The sequence below is a fragment of the Loxodonta africana genome, chromosome 12, assembly GCF_030014295.1.
Source record: "Loxodonta africana isolate mLoxAfr1 chromosome 12, mLoxAfr1.hap2, whole genome shotgun sequence".
NCBI lineage: Eukaryota > Metazoa > Chordata > Mammalia > Proboscidea > Elephantidae > Loxodonta > Loxodonta africana.
Genome location: NC_087353.1, coordinates 17,973,136 through 18,000,276, shown reverse-complemented (window position 1 = coordinate 18,000,276; position 27,141 = coordinate 17,973,136). Strand labels below are relative to the sequence as shown.

Here is a 27,141-nt window from a genome sequence, read left to right as displayed (position 1 = left end):
GCACTGTTATCTAATTTGAAATTTGGAAAATCAAGAAAAATCCTATTATTTTCACCATAAAAATTATAGACAATGAGGGAAAAGTAATTACAAGTGTGGGGATGAGGTGGTGATCAGATACAGGGTTGTAGCCAGACTTCTCAAAGTTTGGGAACCACATAAATGTACCACCCATTCAAAGCAAAAATTAAATAATCGTTTAAAATGAAAAGAAGGAAAAACAAAGCAAAAGGAGACCAATTTTGCTTGGTTGGGATGAGAAGACAGAGTGGTTCCAATTACGTATCAACATTTTTTGCAAGTCAAAAGATGGTGTGGTTTAATAAAGGTTAAAAAATAGTTAGGTAATCTGGTCCCTCTCTTTTGAGGGAACCTGAAGCACAGAGAGGTAAAGCATCATGTCCAGTTACTGAACAAGGCAGCTCAATTTCTCTTCCTTTTCGAAGCTCAGTTTACAGGTAAATTGAGTGGAAACCAGTTCGGCCAAATTCACTGATTAGCTCGGCTGCTAACTAAAAGGTCAGCAGTTCAAATCCACCATCTGTTCCTTGGAAACGCTATGGAGCGGTTCTACTCCGTCCTATAGGGTCACTATGAGCCGGAACCGACTCAACAGCACCTAATCTCATGCCCCCTTCCCCTTTTATTTACAGTCAAAAAAACCAAACCCATTGCCATAGAGTTGATTCTGACTCATAAGCCCCATAGGGTTTCCAGGGAGCACCTGGTGGATTCGAACTGCTGACCTTTTGGTTAGCAGACGTAGCTCTTAACCACTATGCTGCCAGGGTTTCCGCCATCCTCACAGGCTATTGTAAAAATACATTTGGATAACTTAATTCAATTCAATAAACTTTTATTCAGCACTTGTCACTGGTCACTGGCTAATGTATGTAAAACCTGCTTCATAAACTGTTAAACACCATAAAAACCAAGAGCATAATATTTATTTCAGATGGTACAGCTAATTAACCAAATATTTATAAGAACCAGCTTCCATTTATAAGACTGAACTCTCCAGAATAGCAAGATTCATTGCAAACGAGCAGTCATTGTTATTTTATTAAGGTGCTAGATTTCAACAATACAGAATCAACCTTACAAGTGTAAAAAAGCACACGCGTAAAAACTCCCTCCAAATTCTTCCAGAAAGCCAGAAATTGGTGTGAAAATATTTCAAGACCCATGATAGACTTCTGCGTATCAAAAGACCTGCGATAGACTGGGGTGGGGAAGAGAGAGAGAGATGCAGGGAGGGAGATGGAAGAGAGAATGGGGGAAGATACGAAGAACACTATTTCACAGACATTTCAGGAGTAGAAGAGCAAGCAGTGTGCTTTCTCTGGGGCGCCATTATACCGCTTTAATTCTTTGACTTATCCTTGATGTGACTTCGTGGCTTGCAGATGCCATAAATATTCGGATATTCCATTAATCCACATCTATTCTGAACACCCACCACCTTTTGACTGCAGTCCTTCAGAGAAAAACCATGCCTTTGATTCACTCTCGTGCACTGGGTAGTACGCTGATAATATCTGGCGAGACTCTTTTCGTTAAGATTTCTATTGTACCCAGCTGACCTGACAGCTTTATGTGGGGCTTTTTCTTGGGATGGAGGAAATGGGTTACAGTGTGTGTTGTGATGGTTCTACTAGGCTGCGCCTGGTGCATATTTCAAAATCGTTACCCTGAGCAGTGTGGATCAATAGATTAATGAGCTCCATTGTGCCACCCTTGCCCTCTGAAGACTATTACTGTAAGACAGAAAAGAAGGTGGCTTCTTATAGCCAAGCAGGCAGCATACCGAATGTAGATATTCTTACATCGTTGCCCTTTCCTTCACCTTCCCAGTGAGAAGCTTTGATTGGCTGCATGGTCAAGAAGCTGCACATTTTGGAGGAGGGGAGACAGGTGCAGCAGGGAGGCGATTGGGATGGGTCTCACCAGGTGATGCTTTCCATGGGAAACAGATAATGCAGACTTAAGAGCATGGACTCTGAAGTCAGATGGCCAGATGGTCCAACTCTACTACTTAGTGGTGGTAATACCCTGGGGCAGACCGTTCAGCCTCTCTGTGCCTTAGTTTTCCCACCTGTGAAATGGGGATAACAGCATTGGCCTCATTCACTAAGTTAGTACAGGTAGGGCGCTCACAACAACCATGCCACACAGTAAGTACCGTGCAAGAGATTGTTCAATAACTAGAAACTGGGAGTCAGACATTTGGAGAGAGGAAAAAAGAGGCTGTGAATCTAGAAGGGAGACCTTGGGCCGTTGTCTCTGCCTCTTCCTTTCTAGAGTGGTGTTTTGGGTGATAATATGGTTTTGGCTGAACTGTTTTGTAGACTTTTGACCTTCTGAGGGCCTGTGGGGCTACGGAGAAGTATGGTTACCACACAGCCTGAGGAGAGGAAGTGAGGCTGGCTGCTCTGGGTGGGCTCCAGGCAATAGGCTCCATGGGAGAGAAGCATGATGCATCATTCAAATTTGGGTCTTCCATTTATTAGCTTTCCACCTACCTCTCTGAACCCTAGTTTCCAAATCTATAAAATGGGGGTGAATTTGTACCAAGTTATTTCCAGGATTAGAGAGAATGGGCATAAAGCAACAAGCACAGTGTGCTAAATAGGTATTTATTACTAAAATGATGGCTATAAGGAGCCTTGGAGGTGCAGTAGTTAAAGTCACTGACTGCTAACCAAAAGGTCAGCGGTTTGAAACCACCAGTGCTTCCGTGGGAGAAAGACATGGCAGTCTGCTTCTGTACAGATTTACAGCCTTGGAAACCCTATGGGGTCTCTGAGTTGGAATCAACTCCACAGCAATGGGTTTGGTTTGGGGTATACAGAACAGGCATGGAACCTGGAAAGAAAGGTGGAACTCAGCACCGAAGCCCTGCTTAGGGGACGGAGTGAGTCGTCTGGAGAGCTTTGCCTGGTTCTGCCGTGGGACCAGTTGTGTGGGAACTCACAGTTGGCCAGGCCTGCTGCAGAGCATTGACTGCTTTGGTGCAGTTTTGCCACTACTGACTAGGTTTAGAAGGCTGTTGGAAGACGCCTGGAGGGAGATAATGCACTGGGGACCAGGCAGAGGTGATGAGGAGGGAGGGGACAGGATGCATCTGAGAGCGATTGCTGAAGAAGATTCAACTACTTTTGCCAGGATTCAAGAGGGATACAACAATCTTTGTGGGCAATTAGGTCTTAAATATCCAGTGCTGGTGCTGCCGAAGGAATCCCTGGTGGTGGAAATGGTTAACGTGCTAGTCACGAGCTAGAATCAACTCGAAGGCAACTGGAAAAAAGTGCTGTCGAAGTGGCCACTGGTTACATCCTCTTTGGCATCTTTCTAAGAGGTAGAGTTTTGTAGGGGAAAAGAGAGGTTCCCCAACCCCAACCCCCACATTGCTGAAAGGTCCATTCCCCAACAGTGCCTGGATGGGGAGGAGGGGAGGGAAGCAGAAGTTGGTGGGTTCACTTCCTCCCCTCTGTGGAGCTCACTCAGCACACTTTATCCCCTCTGTGCCTTTTACTCCCAGGGTAAAACCCAGAGGAAAACTGAGCAGCCAAAGCCTCAGACCATCAGGTGTGTGGCCTCTCTTGAGTCCTGGGCCAGGCTGGCCCCTTCCAGCTGGGCTGTGCTCACGCCCCAGGGCTGTCCCACTTGCACCCCAGCCTTCAGCAACCCACGTTCCTGCTTCCCTGGTCCAGGGAGGCTGATGGTTCTGGGGATGTATGGCAGCCTGGCAGGTGGACCATCCTTCGGACTCAAACACTGGAAGTCCTCCTTTAGAATCACGCTGCTTGCACAGCCGCTCTCAAGCATAAGATTTGCCCTCACACTTCATTTTTCTCACATTAAAGCAAATGTGTCTAGACTTGGAAAATTTTTGAAACTTTAAACTTCAGCCTTCTTTGGGTTTAGTTGCAAACCTATTCCAAATTTTGGGTTGGTTTAAGATTTGCAGATGGGCTGATTTTGTCTTGGTTTGAAATGAGCTGTCCTGGCTCCTGAGAAGTGACCTGACCTGGGGACCACCCCGCTGCCCCTTTGAGGCCTGACTCCTGGCTGAGCACCACCACCCCACTTCAGTCTGGAGGTAACTGTATCTGTCCACTCCCTCCTCCAGCCATGCTCCACTCTTTTTGGTCTTACTGGCCACCAGCTGGAAACCCTGGTGGCGCAGTGGCTAAGTGGTACGGCTGCTAACCAAAAGGTCGGCAGTTCAAATCCACCTGGTGCTTCTTGGAAACTCTATGGGGCAGTTCTACTCTGTCCTGCAGGGTCACTATGAGTTGAAATTGACTTGACAGCAAAGGGTTGGTTTGTTGTTGTTTTTTTTTTTTTTTGGCCACCAGCTGCTCTTCCATTTTTCCCCCTGGAGTCTCTGCAAGTTGGAGAATCCCAGCAGCGTTCATCTCATACTGTTACCGTGAGAATGGAATGAGTTCACAAGAGCCCCTTTGGCTTTGTATCCACTGCTCTATCTTCTGGCTCTCAAGTCCTGCCTCCTGGACCAGCACTCCTTAGACCGACCTGGTCCTAGGACCTCTTTAACTTGTCCAGATCTGCCCAGCCTCCCAAGGACTGTCCAGCCCCCAGGGGTCAGGTGGATTCCACTGTAGGAATGGGCAGGCGAAGCCAAGCAGGACATCAGAGGGAGGATGGACCATCTCTATTCATCCCACATGGGCCTCTGAGAGCGGCAAGCCCCTTTGTTCAAAGTCAGGCTCTCCTCCTGCTCTTCTAGGCAGCTGAGGGTGAGTCTCCGGCTGTGTGGAGGAAGGAGCATGGCTTGATGGCAGGTGTCTTGAAGGAGAAGGGCTCCTAAGAGATACCCAGTGCCATCTGAGTGTTGCTGTGAGTGCTGTTTCAGAGGGTATCGAGCGCCACACTTGGAGCAATCTAATGGTTTACAGGGTGCCCTCCGCATGGATGACCTTTTCTTGCAAGTCTCAACAGGATGACTTTTGAAATGTCAAGAACTTTAAATCTCACTTAACACAGTCCATGCGAGATGACTTGGAAGTGGAAAGTTCAGACCTTTCTGAGTGGTTTGACTAATGATAATAAAAAGGGACCCTAAAACAAAATGAAAAAAAGACCCCAGGAAACCCAGACTCTCACAGAGCCCCAAACCCAGTTGTGCTTCTTCCTTGGGACAGCGATGGGTTTCTAGGTGCTCGTTACTGAGGTGAGGCAAGGGTGTATTGCAGATGTCCTGGCCCGTGGTTGGAGCTCGTGGCAGTCGTTCGTGGGGCATTTTGATTCAACACGGATCAGGGAGCAAGAAGTCTTGAGGACCATTGGAAGCTCCCCTTGCCTCCACCTGCAGGAGGTACGTGTTGCTTTCCCTCACAGGTGACCGCTGCGGGCCACAGAATTCAGGAACTTAGCGTGCTTTTGGACTTGCTGCTTGCTTACACTGAGTCAGGTATGGCTTTCCACCTCTCCAAAGCCCTACATTGTGTCTTGTCAACAAGTTCCTCAAGGCAGGGACTGTGGCAATGGACTTTGATATCAGACACACCTGGGGTTTGAATCCTGGCTCTGCAACTTTTAAGCAAAAGTGACTTAACTTTTTTGATCATCAGTTTCCTTGTCCAGAAAATGAGTAAAAATACCTTTTAACCTTGTAGGGTTGTTGTAACAATTAAATGTGAAATATTTAATGGAATAGGCAACATTGGGTATTTACCGTGTGGCACAGTGGTTCAGAGCTCGGCTGCTAACCAAAAGGTCGGTGGTTCAAGTCCACCAGCCACTCCTTGGAAACCCTATGGGGGCAGTTCTACTCTGTCCTGTCAGGTCACTGTGAGTCAGAACCCACTTGATGGCACCTAACAACAACAACAGGCACCGTTCCAAGCACTTTACATGTATTGGCTTATTTAATCCTCTCCAACAAGCCTATCAGGTAGGCATTATTATTATTATCCTCATTTTAATAGATGAGAAAACCAAGGCACAGAAAGGTGAGGTAACTTGTCCAAGGTTATACAACAAATAATTTCTGGATCCGGGGTTTGAATAGAGGTAATTTGGGTTTGGGAGTGGTGCAAATGGTTAACACGTTTGACTGTTAACAGAAGTGTTGGAGGCTTGAGTCCACCCAGAGGTGCCTTGGAAGAGAGGCCTGGTGATCTCCTTCTGAAAGATCACAACCATTAAAAATCCTGTGGAGCATGGCTCTACTCTGACACACATGGAGCCACCATGAGTCAATGGACTCGACGCAACTTTTTTTTTTTTTTAATTTGGGGTCAGAGCTTTGTGCTCTTAATTGCCATGCCAAGCTGGGCATTCAGTAATAGTAGTGTTTACTGACAACCTAATATAGAGTGAGAGCCCGCTGTAAAGTGCCAAACACTGTACACCAGTCATAACAATTCAGCAAGATAGCTGTTATCATCCCCACTTTACAGCTGAAGAAACTGAGCCTTGGAGAGGTTACCCATCACATAGTGGCAGGGTCAGAATTTGAAACTGGGTCTTACTGAAGAGCATACAGTAACCCCAAACCCATTGCCCTCAGGTCGATTCCTACTCATAGCGACCCCGTAGGGTTTCCAAGGCTGTAAACCTTTACGGAGCAGACTGCCACATCTTTCTCCCCTAGAGCGGCTGGTGGGTTCGAACTGCCGACCTTTGGGTTAGCAGTGGAGCGCTTTAACCACCAGGGCTCCTAGAGCACACAATAGGTGCCCAATGATACTAACTGGCTAATATTGCCTACCTCTAAGGGCTTGTTCTGCAGGGGAAGGACCACTTCTCAGTCAGAGTGGGAGGAATGTGTATCCCAACAGGCAGGGCTGCAGGGCTCCTGATTTTCCCTTGTGCGAAGGAGTCTCGGGACTTGGACGGTCCCTGAAATGCTGCATGGGAAAGTGTAATGTGAAATGGGAATCGCTGTGCCAGTCTCAGAGACATAGATTCCCATCTCATTCCCGGCCGCAAGCATTTATCCAGGACCCCCATGCGCTCTGCGGTGGGTACGCCACAGAGATCTGCCTGAAGCTCCTTACAGTCTCATCAAGGGGATTAGATGTTTGCACAAATCCTGAGGTTGCTGCGGTGGGGTGGGGAGGGGTGGGGGAGTCGGGGAGCTGGGGAGGGGAAATTCAGAGAGGTTTTTGTTCAAGAACAAGATTACATCCAGGCCCAGGAATACTAAAACCTTCATTAGAAAAGGTCCTGGACAATAACAGGGACTTACACGAAGAGGCAGGGATAGATGACAAACGCCTGGAGGTGAGGTGGGGTCGTGTTAGGAGAAGTTGATCTGGGTGGGGCTGGGGCCCTGGGAGGGGTCACTTCCTGGGCTTCACCTCCTCCACCCCCTGGCCCCGTGGCTCCGCCCCCGTGGCTCCACCCTCCCGTGGCTCCACCATCCCTGGGCGGCAGGCCCCTCCCCTCTGCCCCGGCCCACCCCAGCTGCCCGGGCCGTATGCTCTGGGCCCAGAAGGGGAACCTGCAGCAGGCGCCAGCAAAGGCAACCTGTTTTTTTTTTGACCAAACGCAGAAGTACTGGTGCAGGTGGTCTCTAAATGTGTGTTCCTCTTTGCCACTGATGTCTAGAAGGGGAATTCAGCAAAAAAGACTCAAGTCTGGAACTTTGACCCCAACTTCCTCAATGCCTGCACCAAGGAGGGCCGCCTACGTAAGCCTGGCACGGGATCCGCCTGGGGGTGCCTCTGGCCCGGGCTCTTTGGGCGAGAGGCTGGGATGGTAAGTTCTCGCGTGAATACCCCGGACCATGCCCCAGCCTGCTCCCCCTCCACAAGGACTTTTGGACAGGCCCCACATCTTCTCCCTGCCCCTATTGCCTGCAGCGCCTCCTCTTCCCTGGCACGCCCTCCCACCCTGCTCAGGGTCCCCTTCTCTGGCTCCCCAGCAGCTCCCAGCGCCTGCCACTGGGATGAGGCCAAGAGCCCACAGTGCGTTGTTGCGATCTGTGTCGAAGTGGCCATCGCTCTTCATTGTGATTTTGTAATTTCAAGTCGGTCTGGCCGCCCCTTTAGGAGTTCCTGCGGGCAGAGAGGAACCCTGGTGGCGCAGTGGTTAAGAGCTCCCCTGCTAACCGAAAAGTTGGCAGTTCGAATCCCCCAGCTGCCCCTGATTTACTCTGCCCTATTTTTTTTTTTTTTTAATAGGGTCTCTAGGAGTTGGAATTGACTTGAAGGCAATGGGTTTGGGTTTTTTTGTTTGTTTGAGGGTAGAAACTGCTTTTCAGTTTGATGACTGCCCCCAAGCCTAGCACAGGACCTGACACACAGGACAGTTAGTGTTTATAGGGTGGTTGCAATGTCACAAAACAATATGTGTATAAATTTTTGAATGAGAAATTAACTGGAGCTGTAAACTTTCACCTAAAACACAATTAAAAAAAAAAAGAAATTAAAACAAATGTGTATGAGGTGAATGAGGGAGTGTGTGATGAGGCTTCTCCTCCCCTGCTTGGGCAGAATGCCCGCCCCCCCCCCCCCCCCCCGGAGTAGGGTCACTCACAAGACCAGGCCTCGCTGCACAGCACTTACTCTGTCACTCCTCCACGGGAACCAGGGTGGGGCCTTTTCTTACCTCTAGGGAGGGGCCTGGGCACCTTCTCTTCCCTTGGGCACCACACCTTTGGGCCCTTCTGAGGTCCTCAGGCTTTCCCCTCCTGTCTCCCTGGGAGCAGCCCGACTGAAGGAAGAAGCAGGACATGGCTCTAGTGCCCAGGATGAGGATAGTTTTCTAAAGATAGTACCCCACTGCACACCCAGGCCCCTCCTGGCCCTGAGGCAGCCCCTGGCCCAGCCTCCGCAGCTTCTGAGGCTGGGGACCCCTGCACCTGCCCTCAGAACAGGGCTCCTCTGCTCACTGTTGGAATCTGCGTCTTGGGGGGCAGTGCCTCATTCCTGTACTTAGGGGTGGTGTGAAAAGCAGTTTCTTTGACTTCTTCAACATTCCTGGAAAGGAATCTCAGTTTGCTGGAAGAGAGGCAAGGAGGATCTGGTTCTTGGAACATTCCTACTTCCTCTTCAGACAGAAGCCATGCACCCTGAGTCTCCCTCCTGCCGCCTGTGGGCCAGCTGTCCTGAGCACAGACCACACTCTGGGGCTTGTTGTGCAGGCCCTGATGTACCAGAATTGCCCCTGCTCCCTCCCGTGGCGCCTGGAATTCACATCCCAGAGGACCATTATTGCCTGCAGGGCAGTGAAGCATTTCTGATGGGAAGCTTGAGGCCAGTCCTCCTCAGGCCTAAGCTGGCCTACACCACAGCTCCTTTTCCTGCCCTTGCCTCTGTCCAGAGTTCCCTCTGCCCCACTCAGAGGGAAACCAGAGGCCGGTCAAGCAGGCCCCAGTGAGGATCTTGCTGCAGTCTTGGGGAACTTCCTGTGGAACTCTGGGAGTGGGGCCTTTGTGAAGGCTAAAAATAGAGTTCCCAGGCTGCTGAGTAGTAGGTTCCCTGTTGCCTCCTGTGGCTGATTATCCAGGTGGGTGGGCTGCGAGTTCCCCCCCTCTCCTACTTCTTTCTCTGCTGCCTCCCCTCACCAAGCCCTGGCTGACCAGGGAAGGATTCACAGGTTAAGGGCTGGGCGAGGCTAATGTCCTGGACACCTCTGCAGCAGCTTGCTCTCTGGGTTCTGTGACCTTGTGTGTCCAAAGAAGATGAGTGTCAGTGTCCTAAGGAAAAAGATGGTGACTCTGGGTCCCCTTTGCCGGAGGTGGTAAGGATGCACAGAAAGATGAGTCCTCTCCCATGTAGTGTGATGCCCCCCATTCTAATGCAAGAAGAAGAAGAAGAAAAAAGAGCATTGAAAGAAATCAAATAGAATTACAGTAGAAGTATTGAGTCATACAGCATCAGAACAGTCCCTGCGTGGTGCGAACTGTTAATGCTTACTGCTAACCCAAAGGTTGGAGGCTTGAGTCCACCCAGAGGCACTTTGGAAGAAAGACCTGTCAATCTGCTTCCAAAGAATCAGTCACTGAAAGCCCTATAGAGCACAGTTCTACTCTGATAAATGTGGGGCCTCCATGAGTCAGAGTCAGCTGGGTGGCAACTGGGTAGAGTGTTACGATTGGGAAAGTCTTGGTGACCAGCTGGCCCAACCTCCTCATTAAGCCAGTGGAAGAAACTGAAGCTCAGAAAAATTAAGTAATTTGCAAATGCGTTTGGAACTTTTACAGGGCTCACTGCAGCCAATGAAATGGTGGAAGCAGGCCCCTAGCAAGGTACAGGGGCCCCTTCTGAGCACCCAGAGGTTTGAGACGGGCTGGCTAGTAAGCTGTAAAAGCAAGAGGATTCTTGCCTCCACCTCAGAGTTCCCAGGGTCAGTATTTGCTGTGGTGCATTTGCAGGAGTGTGTTCATAGTGAGTTAGTAGAACTGAGTCCCTGTGCCCTAGACGCTGGCAGTGCTCTCTGGCTGCTGAAACATCCATGGGACCTGTCCTCCCTCCCTCCTCCCAGTGCCCCTGGCCTTGGCATTTTCCATGTTATCCTGCAGGCAGGGTGTCCTGATCCCTGGAGGGCCCATCTGATAAGGTCTTCTCATAGGATGTTAGAGTTGGAAGATGCCTCAGGGACCTGCCTGTACAGTTTATCCGAGAGTCAAAGCATTTGTGAATAACACAGCCCCAGCAGGAGGTATCCGTGGTGGGGGACAGGAATAGGACCCCTGTGTTTTACCACACATTAACCAGAGAATCACTTAAAAACTCTCTAGACCATGGTTTACTCATCTGTACAGTGGAAGTTACACCTGCCTGCCTACTCACTCCACCACTCGGTGTAGTCCTGTCTGGCTGCACTTAGTATATACTGAAGTTGTCTACTTATATGTTTGCCCTCTGCACAGACTGCATGCTTCTCCAAGGCAGGGTCTGTATTTCTCATTGTTGGTATCCAGCACTTAGCACAGTGCCACACACACACTGGACACTCATTCCACGTATGTGCTTTGCTCCTAGCTGCTGTCTGTCAGCTCCCTTGGTGGTACCAGTACCAGTTGCCATGGAGTCAATTCTAGCACATGACAGCCTCATGTGTGCGAGAGTAGAACTGGTTCCATAGAGTTTTCAGTGGGTGATTTTTTTGGAAGTAGCGCATCAGAACTTTCTTCCGAGGTGCCTCTGGGGGGATTCGAACTTCCAGTCTTTCTGTTAAGAGCCAAGTGGATTAATTATTTGCACCACACAGGGATGCCTCCTCCTTGGTAATCAGTCTGTTATTCTGCCTGCATACTTTAAGAAGCACTTAGTTCCACTCACTACCCTCCCTCCGCTGCAAGAGAATCAGTGAATTCCCTGGAGCGTCTCCCCAGCAGTCCTCACCCACATCTTCTCATGTCCATCCTGGTCTTCAGATCATGATGGGTTGCCCCAGTGGCTCCTAACTTGTCTGGGTACACAGAGGCTCTCAATTTCCAGGAGGATCCTCAACCTTGAAGAATCCACCCATCAGGACAGTCTGCTGACTATAAGACAGAGGTCCCCAGGCTGTGGAAAATTCCACTGCCTCAAGCAGCTTGCTCAGCATGCCCTGTAGGTTTACATTAGACTCCTGGTTCCTTGGCTTGGCATGCCCTATAACTTTACATTAAAATCGTTCACCTCTCCTTAACAGCTGCTCCAAAACTAGAGGAAATTGGCAGAAACTGGTTTAGGTGCCATACTGACATTCAGGAAAATCTTTTAGACCTCATACATAGTAACTTCCCCACCTCTGGGTGGAGTTTAACTTCTGTTTTCTGAACACTCAGCACACTAAGTTATATGTAAACCCCCCTGTGCCTGCGTGGTATGATTAAGAATGTTGCTGATGTAATTTGTATGAACTTCCTACCTGTAAAACCCTTTAAAAGTTACCTTCCCCCTTGCCCTCATGGAGCAGTCTTGCTGCAGCATTCCTGACTGTTTCCTTTCCTTGCACAATGGAATAAAGGCTCTTTTCTATTCTCCCACCTTGGTCTCTCATTTATTGGCTGAGATGAGTCGCGCTGAGCAGAATCTGGGGTTTCACCTGGCAACACCTCAACCCCAACCTGCTGGGGGTTTCCGTTCATTGCTGAGATTAGGCAGGGTGACTGCCCCATCCTCGTTGGCAATGGTCTCCCTAGGATCCTCTCTCCAGAACCGCAATGCTTGGGAACCTGCCCTGTTCCCTTCCTGAAGGGGAAGGGCCTCAACCCACACCTCAGTGACCCCAGGGCAGCTTTGTTCTTCCTGCTGCAGCAGCTCTTCCTACCTACAAGAGGATGAGCAAATTCCCTTTTGCTTGTTTGGTCCTTTGCTCCAGGCCCTGTAATCTGAAAACACCAGCAGAATCACAGCTATTCAGATATCTGCTCTTTGGTCCAACCTGCAGTCTTGTCCTCTAAAAAAGGTTTGAAGGCTTTTCTCATTTGCCCCAGAGTTACTCAAGTGGCAGTAAGGGTGGTGGGAAACTTTCTTCAGGGTCAAGGCATGAACCATGTTGTAGTGGAAAGGTTCTCCAAGGGATCTTCATGAAAAATTTCTGATTTTCATCTTGTCATAGAACAAATTAAACTGTAATTGTTTCATTCTGTATACCACTTGTTTTGTGTATGATTATATTTTGTCTTAGAGCAAATATTTGACAGTGTCTCAAGGGGAAAATTAAGACAATGCATTGGGGTGGTGGTGATGAGTGCATATGAGAATGATAGGCACAAAATCACGCTCACCCTTTCCCCCACCAGCTGTACTTCCCTGAATGCTGGGACCCAATTTAAAGTCACAGGACAGTGTTTTTTTTAATTTTTTTTATGGTCTACTTTGTTGAGACATTGAAGAGTTTTGTCTTCCAAGCTGGATGATGGATTCAGGAATTGAATCGTTCATTTGCTGCATAAATAAAATTAATTAAGCACCTACTACATGCTAGGCACATGCTAGGTCCGCTGTGAGGATACAACAGTGAACAAGACCACACAGCCCTGCCTTCGTGGAATTGTTGGTCTATTGGTTTGAATCCCAACTCTACCCTTTAATGCATAACCTTGGGCAAGTCGTTTAATCTGATCTTCAGTGCTTTTCTCTGTAAAATGAGGATTGGAATTCTTTTCTCACTGAATGTGTTTGGCATATAGCAAGTGTTTATTAAATGGAAGCTCATTTCTATTATTCTTTCCTAGGCTAGAGACTGTTCTCTTTCTTCTTACCATGGAAATTGCCTGCAATGTTACTGAATTTGCTGTTGAATCATTCTGGCTGTCCTGAGGTTTTGAATTTCTTGGAAGGAACCTGGGGGGAAGTTGGCCCATTGGCTCCAGGTACATGCCAGGCCTGTGGCCGTGCCTAGCTGCTTAGAGACCCAGAGCCCGGGCAGTAGCTGCATCCTGTTCTCATTTCTGTTTTCTGTAAACTTTGTAACTGGGCCACTCTTTTAGGCAGCTAGAGTAGTTAATGACCTTGAGAAGCGATCCCAGCCCTGAATATAGAATCCTGCTCTTTTGAAGTCACCCACTTTCTTTGTGGGTCTAAACGTGTTTGTGTTTTTCCCTCTTGGGCATGCCTCCTCCTTTAGCTTTGATGTTGCCGCTCTAACAACAGGGTTCAGAATTATTAATTCCTACTGCACAGCAAGTTTTTACTACACAAAAAGGGGAAAAATATAATTGCTATCTTGAGTAATCATTTTCCGAAGGCTGCGAGCATAACCTTTAATTAATATTTCATCTGCAGCCAGGGTGTGTAACTTGAATAGGGCCTAAAAATATTGCTGTCCCTATGCATAGAGAGATCATTAACTGTGAGACATGGAGCCAGTGTATGTTATTCCATTGTTTGCAATTATTTCTAAAATTAAAAATGTTTAACCCATTAACCCATAATAAGATGTGGGGGCGGGGGAGGTGAGTGGGGGAGAGGCTTAAAGATATGCAACTCTTTATGGAGTAGGATAAAGGTGCAAATTCCAGCCATAATTCATTTTAGCCTCTTGCTAGAATCCACCTGCCTGTGGAATGAATTTGGGGCACAGGAGGCTTGGTGGGCCAGCTGACTCACTGATCAAAGTTGGCTCCCGAGGTCATTTCCTAAGGGGCGCTCTGCTTTGCTGGACCTCCACAGATCACTAGGTTTAAGGATGCAACGGGAAGCCTGGTCTTTGATGTTTTCTGGGGCAGGGTATTTACATTTTCAAAGTGCAAAATAGTGTTTCTCTGGGTGGCTTTGGAACCTGGAGAGATACATGCTCTTTGGGGAGAGAAGAGAGAGAAGGCGAGGGCCTGGCTGAGGGGCAGAAATGTAGCCATGATTTTTATAGTGATTTTGATGGCTTCATTCCTAGCTTTGGTGACTCTGGCTGGTCTGAATCTTACAGTTGGCTTCTGGGAGGTAACAGAAGCCTTAGCCGCTGCTGTCGAGTCGATTCCAACACATAGAGACCTGTAGGACAGAGTAGAACTGCCTCATAGGGTTTCCAAGGAGTGGCTCGTAGATTTGAACTGCCAGCCTTTTTGGTTAGCAGCTGAGCTCTTAACCACTGTGTCACCAGAACTCCAATGATACTAGGCACGTACAGCTTTTCTTGGTTTACATTATTTTACGGACTTGATCTTATCTAATCATGTTAACCCTCTGAGACGTATGTGAATGAGGTAACAACACTGTGCTGACTGGCCTTTGCTGAGCACTTATCATGAGTCACACTCACCTCAAGAGCTTCACTGGCTGAATTCTCAACAACCCTGGATGATGCCATCTACATTTTACAGGTGAGGAAACTGGGGCTTTGGGTTAAAGGCATTGATTTGCCAAGGCCATGCAGCGGTAGGTGAGCTGAGACAAGAATTTGGTGGCCTAGCTCTGTGAGGGACCTTGGAGATGTGTGGGATGGCCAGAAATTGGTGACCGCTGTCAGGACATATGATTTGAGGTCCAGTGCACTATGCTTTCTGGAGCCCTTCCGGATATTCCTCTTAATCCATGGAATTCATGACCACTAACCGGATATCGTTGTTGGGTACCATCAAATTGATTTCTGACTCATAGCGACCCCATGTGACAGTGTAGAACTGCCCCATAGGGTTTTCTTGGCTGTAATCTTTATGGGAGCAGGCTGCCAGGCCTTTTCCCCAAAGAGTTTTTGCATGAGTTCGAACTGTCAACCTTTCGGTTAGCAGCTGAGTGCTTAAAGTGTTGCACCACCACATATTGATCTGAAGGGGCAAATCATTTAATTCTATAAACACAACTGAGATTACTTAAAATATTCTTTGGAGAAGAAATTAAAGTTGGCAACAATTCATTCTACTTGGATCCACAATCAATGTCCATGGAAGCAGCAGTCAAGATATCAAAAGACATATTGCACTGGGCAAATCTGCTGCAAAAGACCTCTTTAAAGTGTTAAAAAGCAAAGATGTCACTTTGCTGACTAAGGTGTGCCTGATCCAAGCCATATATGCATCCACTGTCATGGAATCAATTCCCACTCATAGTGACCTTGTAGGTCAGAGTAGGCTCACTGCCTCATAGGATTTCCAAGGCTGTAAATCTTTGCAGAAGCAGACTGCCACATCTTTCTCCCGTGGAGTGGCTGGTGGGTTTGAACCACCCACCTTTTGGTTAGCAGCAGAGCGCTTAACCGCCATACCACCAGGGCTTCTTCAACTTGAGCCATAGTCTTTTCAGTCATCTCATATGCATGCAAAAGCTGATCGGTCAATAAGGTAGACCAAAGAAGAATGGATGAATTTGAAGATATTGAAGATATCATGAACTTAAAGAAGAACAAACAAATCAGTCTTAGAAGAAATACAACCAGAATGTTCCTTAGAAGTGAGGATGGTGCCACTTTGACTTGCTTACTTTGGGCAAATTGCTAGAAAAGGACACATGGTTGGTAAATAGAGGGCCAGTGCAAATAAGGGAAACCCTTAATGACATGGACTGACACACTAGCTACAACAGTGGACTCAAAAATATCAGCGATCGTGAAGATGGCACAGGACAGGGCGATGTTTCGTTTGTTGTATGTAGGGTTGCCATGAGTTGGACTGACTGGCTGGCAACTAACAACAAAATATTCTTAGGATTAGGATTCTGGTGTTGCTATGTTTCTGTATTCTGGGGCTTACTGAGTTTCCCTTAAAAAGGTATTTTTAAAATCCCTGGCCAGCAGGTTTATTGCTGTATAATTGATTAAGAACGAAGTTGTTTTAATTATTGATCATTGAGATTTCTTGACGTGGTCAACTTTGCTTCACATTCTTGCTGAAAGCCCCTGTGTTGTCAGAAATGACTTCTTCTGGGAGAAATGCCATTGGGTTTGTAAATTGCCCCCCAACCCTGCCAGTTCAATGGGTTTGGCGGGCTGTGGTGGAGGTGGGAGAGGGGCTACAGTATGGGGAGCAGCTTTTCTTTTCTTTTCTCCGGAGAAGGGTGCTACGTAGCACAAACAAGGAAGGAAGGAGACAAATGTTTATCGCGGCCCTTTTGTGCCAGGTGCTTTCACATACTTCATCTCACTTAATCTCATAGTAGCCCTGGCAGCTAGGTTCATTCCCATTTTATGCATGAGGAAGTCGAAATTCTGAGAGATGAAACAACCATCCAATGTGCCCCAGTTAGCAAATGGAGTCAGGATTTGGACTCAGGTCATCGCACTCCCAGATTTGTGGGGAGAGCACACAGAACAAGGGAAGTCTCTCCACCTAATGTTCCCGCCTTCCTCTCCAAGGGGTGTTTTCATGGGGGTGTGCTTCTGGAAGGTCTATAAAAAATACCAGCTAATAAAACCACTTTTAAAGAGGCTTTAAATAGTGGCTTCATTTTGTCTATTTTTACCTTTACTCGTTCCTTTTTTAAAAATTATAAAATAATACTTGCTTACAAAAAGTTTAAAGAGTTTTCTTCCCTAATAGTGTTCCTCAGAAGTGATCACGGTTGATTAGTTGGTGGGTTGTGTTCCAGAGTTTGTTCCTATGCAAATAAAAACCATTAAAGATATATGTAGAGATATAGACACTCAGAACTTTTTATTTATACAAAAAGAGTACATACAAGCATCTTTTTTTTATTTTTTTAAAATTTTTATTATGCTTTAAGTGAAAGTTTACAAATCAAGCCAGTCTCTCACACAATAACTTACATACACCTTGCTACATACTCCCAATAGCTCTTTCCCTAATGAGACAGCCTGCTCCCTCCCTCCACTCTCTCTTTTGCTCTCCATTCCACCAGCTTCTAACCCCCTCTACCCTCTCACCTCCCCTCCAGGCAGGAGATGCCAACATAGTCTCAAGTGTCCACCTGATTCAAGAAGTTCACTCTTCACCAGCATCCCTCTCCATCCCATTGTCCAGTCCAATCCCTGTCTGAAGAGTTGGCTTTGGGAATGGTTCCTGTCCTGGGCCAACAGAAGGCCTGGAGGCCATGACCACTGGGGTCCTTCTAGTCTCAGACCATTAAGTCTGGTCTTTTTATGAGAATGTGGGGTCTGCATCCCACATCTCTCCTGCTCCCTCAGGGGTTCTCTGTTGTGTTCCCTGTGAGGGCAGTCATCGGTTGTAGCCGGGCACCATCTAGTTCTTCTGGTCTCAGGCTGATGTAGTCTCTCATTAGGTAGCCCTTCTGTCTCTTGGGCTTGTAATTACCTTGTGTCCTTGGTGTTCTTCATTCTCTTTTGGTCCAGGTGGGTTGAAACCAACTGATGCATCTTAGATGGCTGCTTGCTAGCATTTAAGACCCCAGATGCCACTCTCCAACGTGGGACATATAAGCATCTTTAATACACCAATGTTTATAAAAACAAAAGATATTAAATACCTGAAATGTTGCTGGAACCAAAACCAAACCAAACCTGTTGCCGTTGAGTTGATTCTGACTCATAGAGGGATTCGGTTGAATCTGTTATCATGCAGCCATTTAATAGAATTACTGTTTGGATGTTAGAAAAAAAAAAAATGAGATACTTCTTAATGTACAGGCACAAGAGTTGATTACATATTAAAAAAAAAAGTGAGAGGCTGACTTGTATGCGTAATATGAACCCACTTAATCTTCAGTGGGGTTTTTTTGGGGGGGAATCTTCAGTAGTAGATTCGCGTAGATGTAAACACCACAGAGGCAGCGCAGCCAGACACAACCCAGGATTCCCCTTGTATATCTGACCACAACTTCGGTGGCTGGATTTTTCTGGTTCAATCTCTGGGTGACATTGTGAGGCCTTCAGAGAGCCAGGGCCCAGAGGAAGTTGCTTGCTGGCTGACATGCTGGAGGGGAAGTCCTGGTTGGCAGTGGAGCCGTCAGCATTAATTCAAGTAAGGTAAGTACTTCAGCAGGGAGGAAGGGAGGAGGGGTTGTCACCAAGGAGGGTGACTGTGAAGACCCCAAATTTGAACTGAAGCCTTGTTGAAGAGCACAGCACTAAAACCCCAAAAAACAAAACAAAGCAAAACCAAACTCATTGCCATTGAGTCGATTCCAACTCATAGTGACCATATAGGATAGCATAGAATGGCCCCATAGGGTTTCCTAAGCTGAAATCTTTGTGGAAGCAGACTGCCACGTCTTTCTCCCATGGAGCGGCTGGTGGGTTCCAACTGCCAACCTTGTGGTTAGCAGCTGCCTAGTGCTGGGCTGCTAACCACTGTGCAACCAGGGCTCCAGGACTGTTAAAAATTATCTAGCTGCATCACTTCATTTTTATATACACAGAAACCAAGGCCCAGAGAGTTGAAGTGATTTGTCTGTGGTCACACAGGCAAGTAATGATTGGGCCGGGGGTAAAACTTAACAGGCTCCCCAGGGCCTCTCTGGGTGTGACTCTGAAGTCTGTGTCGGTCAGGGAGGCCGGCAGGGTGGAGATTGGGGTTGCAACTGAGTCTCTTCCCATCCTTCCTGGGTGCCTCTCTTTTGCTTTGAGGTCATTTATCTCAACTCTACTTCCCTTCCCCCGATTCTCCTTCCTTCTGCTTGCAAACGCACCCCCCGCCCCCCGCAACTTGTCCTAAATACCCTCTTATCAGAGCTGAGGAATTTGGGGATACCCCTGGGTGAAGATCTTGCTTGAGGCATTTCCTTAGAATCCTTGGATGTTTCTGGTGTGTGTGTGTGCGTGTGTTTGTGTTGTGTTGTGTGTGAGAGCAGAAAAGGGTAACTCTTAACCAAAGAAGTGTTTTAACTGACCCAGGTTCAGGAGCAGCCCAAGGCCAGGGTGTCTGTGGCCTCCGCCAGCTTCTCAGCTTACCCACCAAGGCTGGAGGCTGCCAGCAGGAGCTCCATCGTACCCCACTAGCCAGTCCAGCCTAGCAGAGCCTGGAACTCCGGGTTAAGAGATGCAAGCTCTCAGAAAGAGTAAACCACTGTTTTCTTGCCGGCTGTTTGCCCTTATTAATTCAGGTAGGAATTACCCATTCTGAATATTTGGCGACTAATTAGTTTTTCCTGTGGAGATGGCAGAACGGAGGAAGGCTTTGCTCTGACCTGATCTACTTTCTTCATTTCCTCCTGAAAGGGGTGGTGGGGGCGGGGCAGGGAGGCTGTGGAAGAGGTTGAAGGAGGGGAAGGGAGAGAGAGAGTGAGTCAGAGAGCTTGAGATACCCCCTTAGCTGCTGGGGTCTTTGCTACAAATCTATAGGATGATAAAAATAACCCACCCAATTTTGGTTTTGTTCTTGCTTTCATCTTGCCTGGCTCATTTCCCCTGTGGGTGCAGCTCCTGGCACTTTGCCTGATAATGTAGGTAGTGGTGTCAGAGCAAAAGTTCAAGGCTGCTAGCTGAGCTGTGTGTCATCTCTGTTGAGAGCTGTGTCCTTGGAATCCACAAGGTGACTAGGAATCCTGACCACTGGGATGGGATGCTGGCTGCATGGGCACCTGGTTAAGACTTTGAGAGAACAGGCACAGACTTGGGGACCAGGAAAGCTGGGGAGCCCATGGGGCAGAAGTACACAATCAGGGGAGCAGGGTTGGAGAAGGCATTCGGGTGACCTTTCTGCTTGAGCCTAACTGTGCACTGAATTGGAGTTTGTTTCTTATCAACTGCTAAGCCCGAAAACCAACATTTGGCCTTTATTTGCTTTTTAAGCTCTTGAACTTTTTGTTACCAGGGGATAGTTGTTGATAACATTTTCTCATTCATAGAGGCACCTCTCAGGAAGGGTTTGTAATTCAAGACCACCACAACCTAAGCAGCCTCCTGAATTGGAACCCCAGTGCATGATCCTATTTTGGGGAAGTGGTAAATATAGAAATCAAATAAATCATACTGCTTTACTTTTCTGGGGAAAGGTGGGCAGCAATGGGGCTCAGAATGTGGGGAGGTTGACAAAGATCAGGGCCCTGTAGCCAGGCCCCACTGGAGAGGAACTCTGCTTTCCACTGGGCTGGTGAGGCCCACCAGTGGCCCTGCTTCGCAGGAATGCTCCATCTGCACATTCCACCTGCAGAGAGAGCACACGGGATCCCCAGGGATTTCCTGTCCAACATGGTTGTGGGTTTTGTCTTTAAAAGTTACTCTCCACCTTCTTCTTATTCCAAATGATAACTTCTGATCAGGGTTGGAAAGCTTTACCCTGCCATTCTCTGGTGTCTGGTCTTTGCTGTGGACTAGGTCAACTGCTCGCAGCCCTTCCAGGGAATCCCCCTACTCCTCCATTCACACCATGTTGACACAAAGCATTTCAAGTCTAACCTCGTCTGGCTCCATTTGCTCTTCCCTCTGCAGAAGCTCCCTGGCCCTGCCCTTCAGCTTTGTCAGCTCCCTATTAACACATGCTTCTATATCCCCACACAGCTAGAACCAGCTCTGTTGATGTTGGAGAGTTTGGCAGTGTCATTTGTATACAGTTGACCTGGCCCACACCACCCCTTCAATTGTACTTGAAGGTCAAGGACCTTGTCTTCTGTGTTTTGGGGGTTTCCCCAGTGTCTAGGGTTGTGCTGCATCCATAGAGGATGGCCAATGCTTGGCTACACACAGGGGTGGACTAACTAGAAAGCAAGGTACACACGGGCTTTCTTGTGCTTACTTACTAATCTGTAGCTCACAATTTCACTTATTTTTCACTAGAAAAACTACACTACAGGTTACTAAATAAACAGAAGTAAGCCTGTGTGTACCTTGCTTATCGGGTAATCCGTCCTGGGCACACATTCAGGTTGGTTTCCCTAAGGTGCTGTGGCTGGAGTTACTGTACAAATAGGATCAGGGAATGTCCTGGAGCCTTGATTCAGATCTGGCTCTGAGTCCTGGTTCTTCTACTTTGTGTGACGTTGGGCAACTTAACCTCTTGCAGCCCCACTTTCCTCATTGTTAGATGCCATCGAGTCAGCTCCTACTCATAGTGACCCTATATGCATAACAGAACAAAACCCTACTGGGTCCTGCTCCATCTTCACAATCATTGTAATGTTTGAGCCCATTGTTGCAGCCACTGTGTCAATCCATCTCATTGAGGGTCTTCCTCTTTTTTGCTGACCCTCTATTTTACAAAGCGTGATGTCCTTCTCCAGGGACTGGTCCTTCCTGATAACATGTCCAAAGTACGCGAGACAAAATCTTGCCATCCTCTCTTCCAAGGAGCACTCTGGCTGTACTTCTTCCAAGACGATTTGTTTATTCTTCGCCTGGCAGTACGTGGTATATTCAGTATTCTTTGCAAAAACCATAATTTACAGGCACCAATTCTTCAGTCGTCCTTACTCATTGTCCAGCTTTTGCATGCATATGAGGCAATTGAAAACACCATGGCTTTGTCCTCGAAATGACATCTTTGCTTTTTGACACTTTTAAGAGATCTTTTGCAGCAGCTTTGCCCAATGCAATATGTCATTTGATTTCTTGACTACTGCTTTCATGGGTGTTGATTGTGGATCCAAGTAAAACGAAATCCTTGACAACTTCAATCTTTTCTCCATTTATCATGATGTTGATTATTGGTCCAGTTGTGAGGATTTTTGTTTTCTTTACGTTGAGGAGTAATCCATGCTGAAAGCTGTAGCCTTTGATCTTCATCAGTAAGTGCTTCAGTTCTCTTTACTTTCAGCAAGCAAGTGTGTCATCTATGTATCACAGGTTCTTAATGAGTCTTCTTCTAATCCTGATGCCGCATTCTTCATATAATCCAGCTTCTCAGATTATTTGTTCAGCATACAGACTGAATAAGTATGGTAAAAGGATACAACCCTGACACACACCATGCAGTATCCCCTTGTTCTGTTTGAACAACTGCCTCTTGGTCTATGTACAGGTTTCACATGAGCACAATTAAGTGTTCTGGAATTCCAGCTCTTCACAATGCTATCTGCAATTTATTATGATCCACACAGTCAAATGCCTTTGTATAGTTAATAAAACACAGGTAAACCTCTTTCTGGTATTCTCTGCTTTCAGCCAAGATCCATCTGACATCAACAATGATATCCCTTGTTCCACGTCCTCTTTTGAAACTGGCTTGAATTTCTGGCAGTTCCCTGTCAGTGTTCTGCTGCAGCTGGTTTTCGAAGTATCTTCAGCATAATTTTACTTGCTTGTGATATTAATGATATTTTCCAATAATTCCCACATTCCATTGGATTACCTTTCTTTGGAATGGGCATGAATATGGACCGCTTTGAGTTGGTTGGCCAGGTAGCTGTCTTCCAAATTTCCTCACTTCCAGCATTGCATCTATTTGTTGAAACATATTAGTTGGTATGGCATCAATTCCTGGAGTCTTGTTTTTGCCAATGCCTTCAGTGCTGCTTGGACTTCTTCCTTTAGTACCATTGGTTCTTGATCATATGCTACCTCCCGAAATGGTTGAATGTCAACTAATTCTTTTTGGTACAGTGACTCTGTGTATTCTTTCCACCTTCCTTTGATACTTCCTATGTCATTTAATTTTTTGCCCATAGAATCCTTCAATATTGCAGCTCGAGGCTTGAATTTTTTCTTCACTTCTTTCAGCTTGAGAAATGCCAGGTGTGCTCTTCCCTTTTGGTTTTCTAACTCCAGGTCTTTACACATTTCATTAAAATACTTTAGATTGTCTTCTTGAGCCACCCTTTGAAATCTTCTGTTCAGCTCTTTTGCTTCATCATTTCTTCCTCCCGCTTTAGTTACTCTATGTTCAAGAGCAAGTTTCAGAGTCTCTTCTGACATCCATTTTCGTCTTTTTTTCTTTATTGTCTTTTTAATGACCTTTTGCTTTATTCATGTATGATGACCTTGATGTCATCCCACAACTCGTCTGGTCTTTGTTTATTAGTGTTCAATGCATCAAATCTATTCTTGAGATGGTCTCTAAATTCAAGTGGGATATACTCGAGGTCGTGCTTTGGCTCTTGTGGACTAGTTTTAATTTTCTTATGCTTCAGGTTGAACTTGCATATGAGCAATTGATGGTCTGTTCCACCGTCGGCCCTGGCCGACTTCTTCATCATCTCTTTCCACAGATGTAGTCAATTTGATTCCTGTGTATTCCATCTGGTGAGGTCCTAGTGTATAGTCACCATTTATGTTGTTGAAAAAAGATTACTTCCAATGAATAAGTTGTTGGTCTTGCAAAATTCTATCATGCAATTTCCTGCGTCATTTCTGTTACCAAGGCCATGTTTTCCAACTACCGATCCCGTCTTTGGAAACCCTGGTGGTGTAGTGGTTAAGAGCTACAGCTGCTAACCAGAAGGTTGGCAGTTCGAATCTACCAGAAGCTCCTTGGAAACTGGGGCAGTTCTACCCCGTCCTATAGGGTCACTATGAGTTGGAATCAACTCGATGGCAATGGGTTTGAGCTTTTTTGGATCTTTTTATTTCCAGCTTTTGCATTCCAATCACCCGTAGTCATCAATGTATCTTGATTGCATGTTTGATCAACTTCAAACTGCAGAAGTTGTAAAAATCATCAGTTTCTTAATCCTTGGCATTAGTGGTTGGTGTGTGAATTTGCGTAATAGTTGTATTAACTGGTCTTCCTTGTAGGTGTGTAGATATTATCCTATCACCGACACAGTTGTATTTCAGGGTGGATCTTGGTATGTTCATTTTGACGATGAATGCGACACTATTCCTTTTCAATTTGCCATTCCCACCATAGTGGACCATATGACTGTTCAATTTATAAAGGTCAATACCAGTCCGTTTCACCTCACTCATGCCTAGGATATTGATCTTCGTGTGTTCCACTTCATTTTTGAAAACTTCCAATTTTCCCTGATTCATACTTTGTACATTTCACTTTCCAATTATTAATGGGTATTTGCATCTGTTTCTTCTCATTTTGAGTCTTGCAGCATCAGCAAATGAAGGTCCTGAAAGCTTTACTCCATCCAAGTCATTAGGTCGACTCTACTTTGAGGAGGCATCTCTTCCCCAGTCATATTTTGAGTGCCTTCCAACCTGAGGGGCTCATCTTCTGGCACTATATCAGACAGTGTTCTGCTGCTATCTATAAGGTTTTCAGTGGCCAATTTTTTCAGAAGTAGATCACCAGGTCCTTCTTCTCAGTTTGTCTTATTCTGAAAGCTCTGCTGAAACTATGTCCACCATGGTGACCCAGCTGGTATTTGAAATACCCATGGCATAGCTTCCAGCATCACAACAACATGCAAGCCACCACAGTACAACAACTGATAGATGAGTGGTGGACTTTCCTCATAATAATAATATATATATATTTTTTAAGGAATGCTACCAGTATATTTTAGAGTCCTACAGTGGTGCAAATGGATAATGTGTTCAGCTGCTAATGAAAGGTTGGAGGTTCGAGTCCACCCAGAGGGGCCTCGGAAGAAAGGCCTGGTGCTCTCCTTCTGAAAAATCAACCATTGAAAACCTACTGAGCACTCTTCTCCTCTGATACATGGGGCCCCGCCATGAATCCAAATTAACTCATTGGCACCTGGACAGGTATATTTGGGGCCAGATGCTCAGGGTTCCCAGCACTGTGAACTCCAGGGGGCAGGGGGAGTGAGTCTTATGGGTGATGACCCTCACACAGCCTGCTTCAAGCAGCCTGGATAAGCCAGCCTTTGGAATTTCCCTTAATCCTCCAGAAGCCTGTGAGGGGAACAGAGCATTTCTTCCTCTTCTCTGGAGTCAAGAGAGCAAGCAGCTCCCCACCCTGGCCAGAAATGTGTGATAAGGCTGGAAGTCGGCTTGGAGGGCTCTGTGGGAACAGGCAGCCAACAGTAGGTGATAGCAGGGCTGAGGTCAGGGGTGACTCCCAGGTGTTTTCCAGGTCACCCAAGAGACAGAGTTAAAATAAGCTCTATCATTGAATTCCCAAGCTGGGACATGAATTGCGTTTTGAAGCCTCTACCAGCTGTCCAGACGACAAGGGCCACGGGCTGGCTTCCTCCACACCACACCTGACAGCAGCGTGGCCAGGAAGCCTCACATACAATCCCTTCAGCTGTCTTGGGAAATGCAAAAACACCAGGTGCAGGCCTGGCGGTTAGAGTTTCCATTTACATTACCTGGAGCTTTTCTGTCCGGCTTCCCCTTCCCCCACCACCTTGCAGGGACTTACTTTACTTATACAAACGAACAGTAGGTGAAGGTTTTTTCCAAACCACATCTACCTGAGGAATGCCTGCTTCAGGTAGACCAGGCTGCTTGCTGCAGGCTTGGATGCAGACCTTTGACAAAAGAGCTATGTCCTGCTTGGGAATTTTGACTGGCAGAAGCCAGAGCAATATAATAGCTTTGGAGGCATGAATCCTTGGTTCAAGCCCCTGTTCCCGCACTTTCTCATTACCTGGGTGATTTATTATCTGAACATGGGGATGATAATACTTCCTTAGAGGTCCGAGGAGCCCTGGCGGCGCAGTGGTTAAGGGCTATGGCTGTTAGCCAAAGGTCGGCAGTTCGAATCCACCAGCCTTTCCTTGGAAACCCTATAGGCAGTTCTACGCTGCCCTGTAGGGTCACTGTGAGTCAGAATTGACCTGACACAATGGGTTTGTTCTTGGTAGAAGCTTGAGGTGAGGATTAAATAATTTAAGGAATGTAAAGTGTCTGTTACCATACTTAATAAACGGTAGTCAAAAATAATAATGGAGTCTCTGGGTGGTGTGAACGATTAGTGTGCTTGGCTGCTAGCCAGAAGGTTGGAGGTTCGAGTCCACCCAGAGATGCCTTGGAAGAAAGTCCCGGTGATCCACTTCCAAAAAATCAGCCACTGAAAACCTGCAGAGCACAGTTCTGCTCTGACATACACGGCGCCGTCATGGGCTGGAGTTGACTGGGCAGCAAGGGCTATTGGCGACACTAATAACAACAGCTCTGTCTTAGACGTCTGGTGCTGCTATGACAGAACACCACAAGCGGTGGCTTTAACAAAGGGGAATTTATTTCTTCAGAGTAAAGTAGGTTAAAAGTCCAAATTCAGGGTGTCAGCTCCAGGGGAAAGCTTTCTCTCTCTGTCGGCCTTCTCATCAATTACCAGTAATCCCCCAGACCAGGAGCTTTTCCATGTAGGGACCCTGGGTCCGAAGGATGCGCTTTGCTCCTGGCTCTGCTTTCCTGGTGATATGAGGTCCCCTACTCTCTGCTTGCATCCCTTTCCTATTATCTTTTGTAAGATAAAAAGTGGTGCAGGCCACACCCTGGGGAAACTCCCTTTACATTGGATCAGGGATGTGACCTTAGTAAGGGTGTTATAATCCCACCCTAATCCTCTTATTATAAAATTACAATCACAAAATGGAAGACAGGCACACAATACTGGGAATCAGGGCCTAACCAAGTTGATACATATTTTGGGGGTACACAGTTGAATCCACGACAAGCCCTTTATTGTAGACTTTCCTACCTGCCAGCTCTGCAGAGCACTTGCAAACATCACCCTATTTAAACTTCATAACAATCTTGTAACAGCATTATTATCCTCCTCCTATTTTACAGATGAGGCACAGAAAGTAAGTAGCTTGCCCAAGGTTACATAGTAAGAGGTAGAACTGAAAGTTTGAACCCAGGCAATCTGGCCCTAAGGAGTCCTGGTATTGAAACAGGTAAGTACTTAGCTGCTAACTGAAAGGTTGGCGGTTTGAACCCACCGGATGAGTTGTCGAGAGACAGACCTGGCGATCTGCTTCCATAAAGATTACAGCCAAGAAAACCCAATGGGGCACTTCTACTCTGTCACACGGGGTTGCTATGAGTAGAAATCAACTCCACAGTACCTAACAGCAGCAA

At 46.8% G+C, this 27,141-nt stretch overlaps 1 long non-coding RNA gene across 1 annotated transcript in view; it reads left to right on the top strand.

Annotated features, from left to right (window-relative positions):
- LOC135232928 (uncharacterized) overlaps window positions 1–27,141 on the top strand; it is a 375,578-nt gene that overhangs the window by 111,698 nt on the left and 236,739 nt on the right. The window contains exons 4-5 of the long non-coding RNA XR_010323549.1: window positions 5,365–5,437; window positions 7,582–7,731. This is a non-coding gene — a long non-coding RNA (uncharacterized LOC135232928). The remainder of the gene's footprint in view (window positions 1–5,364; window positions 5,438–7,581; window positions 7,732–27,141) is intronic.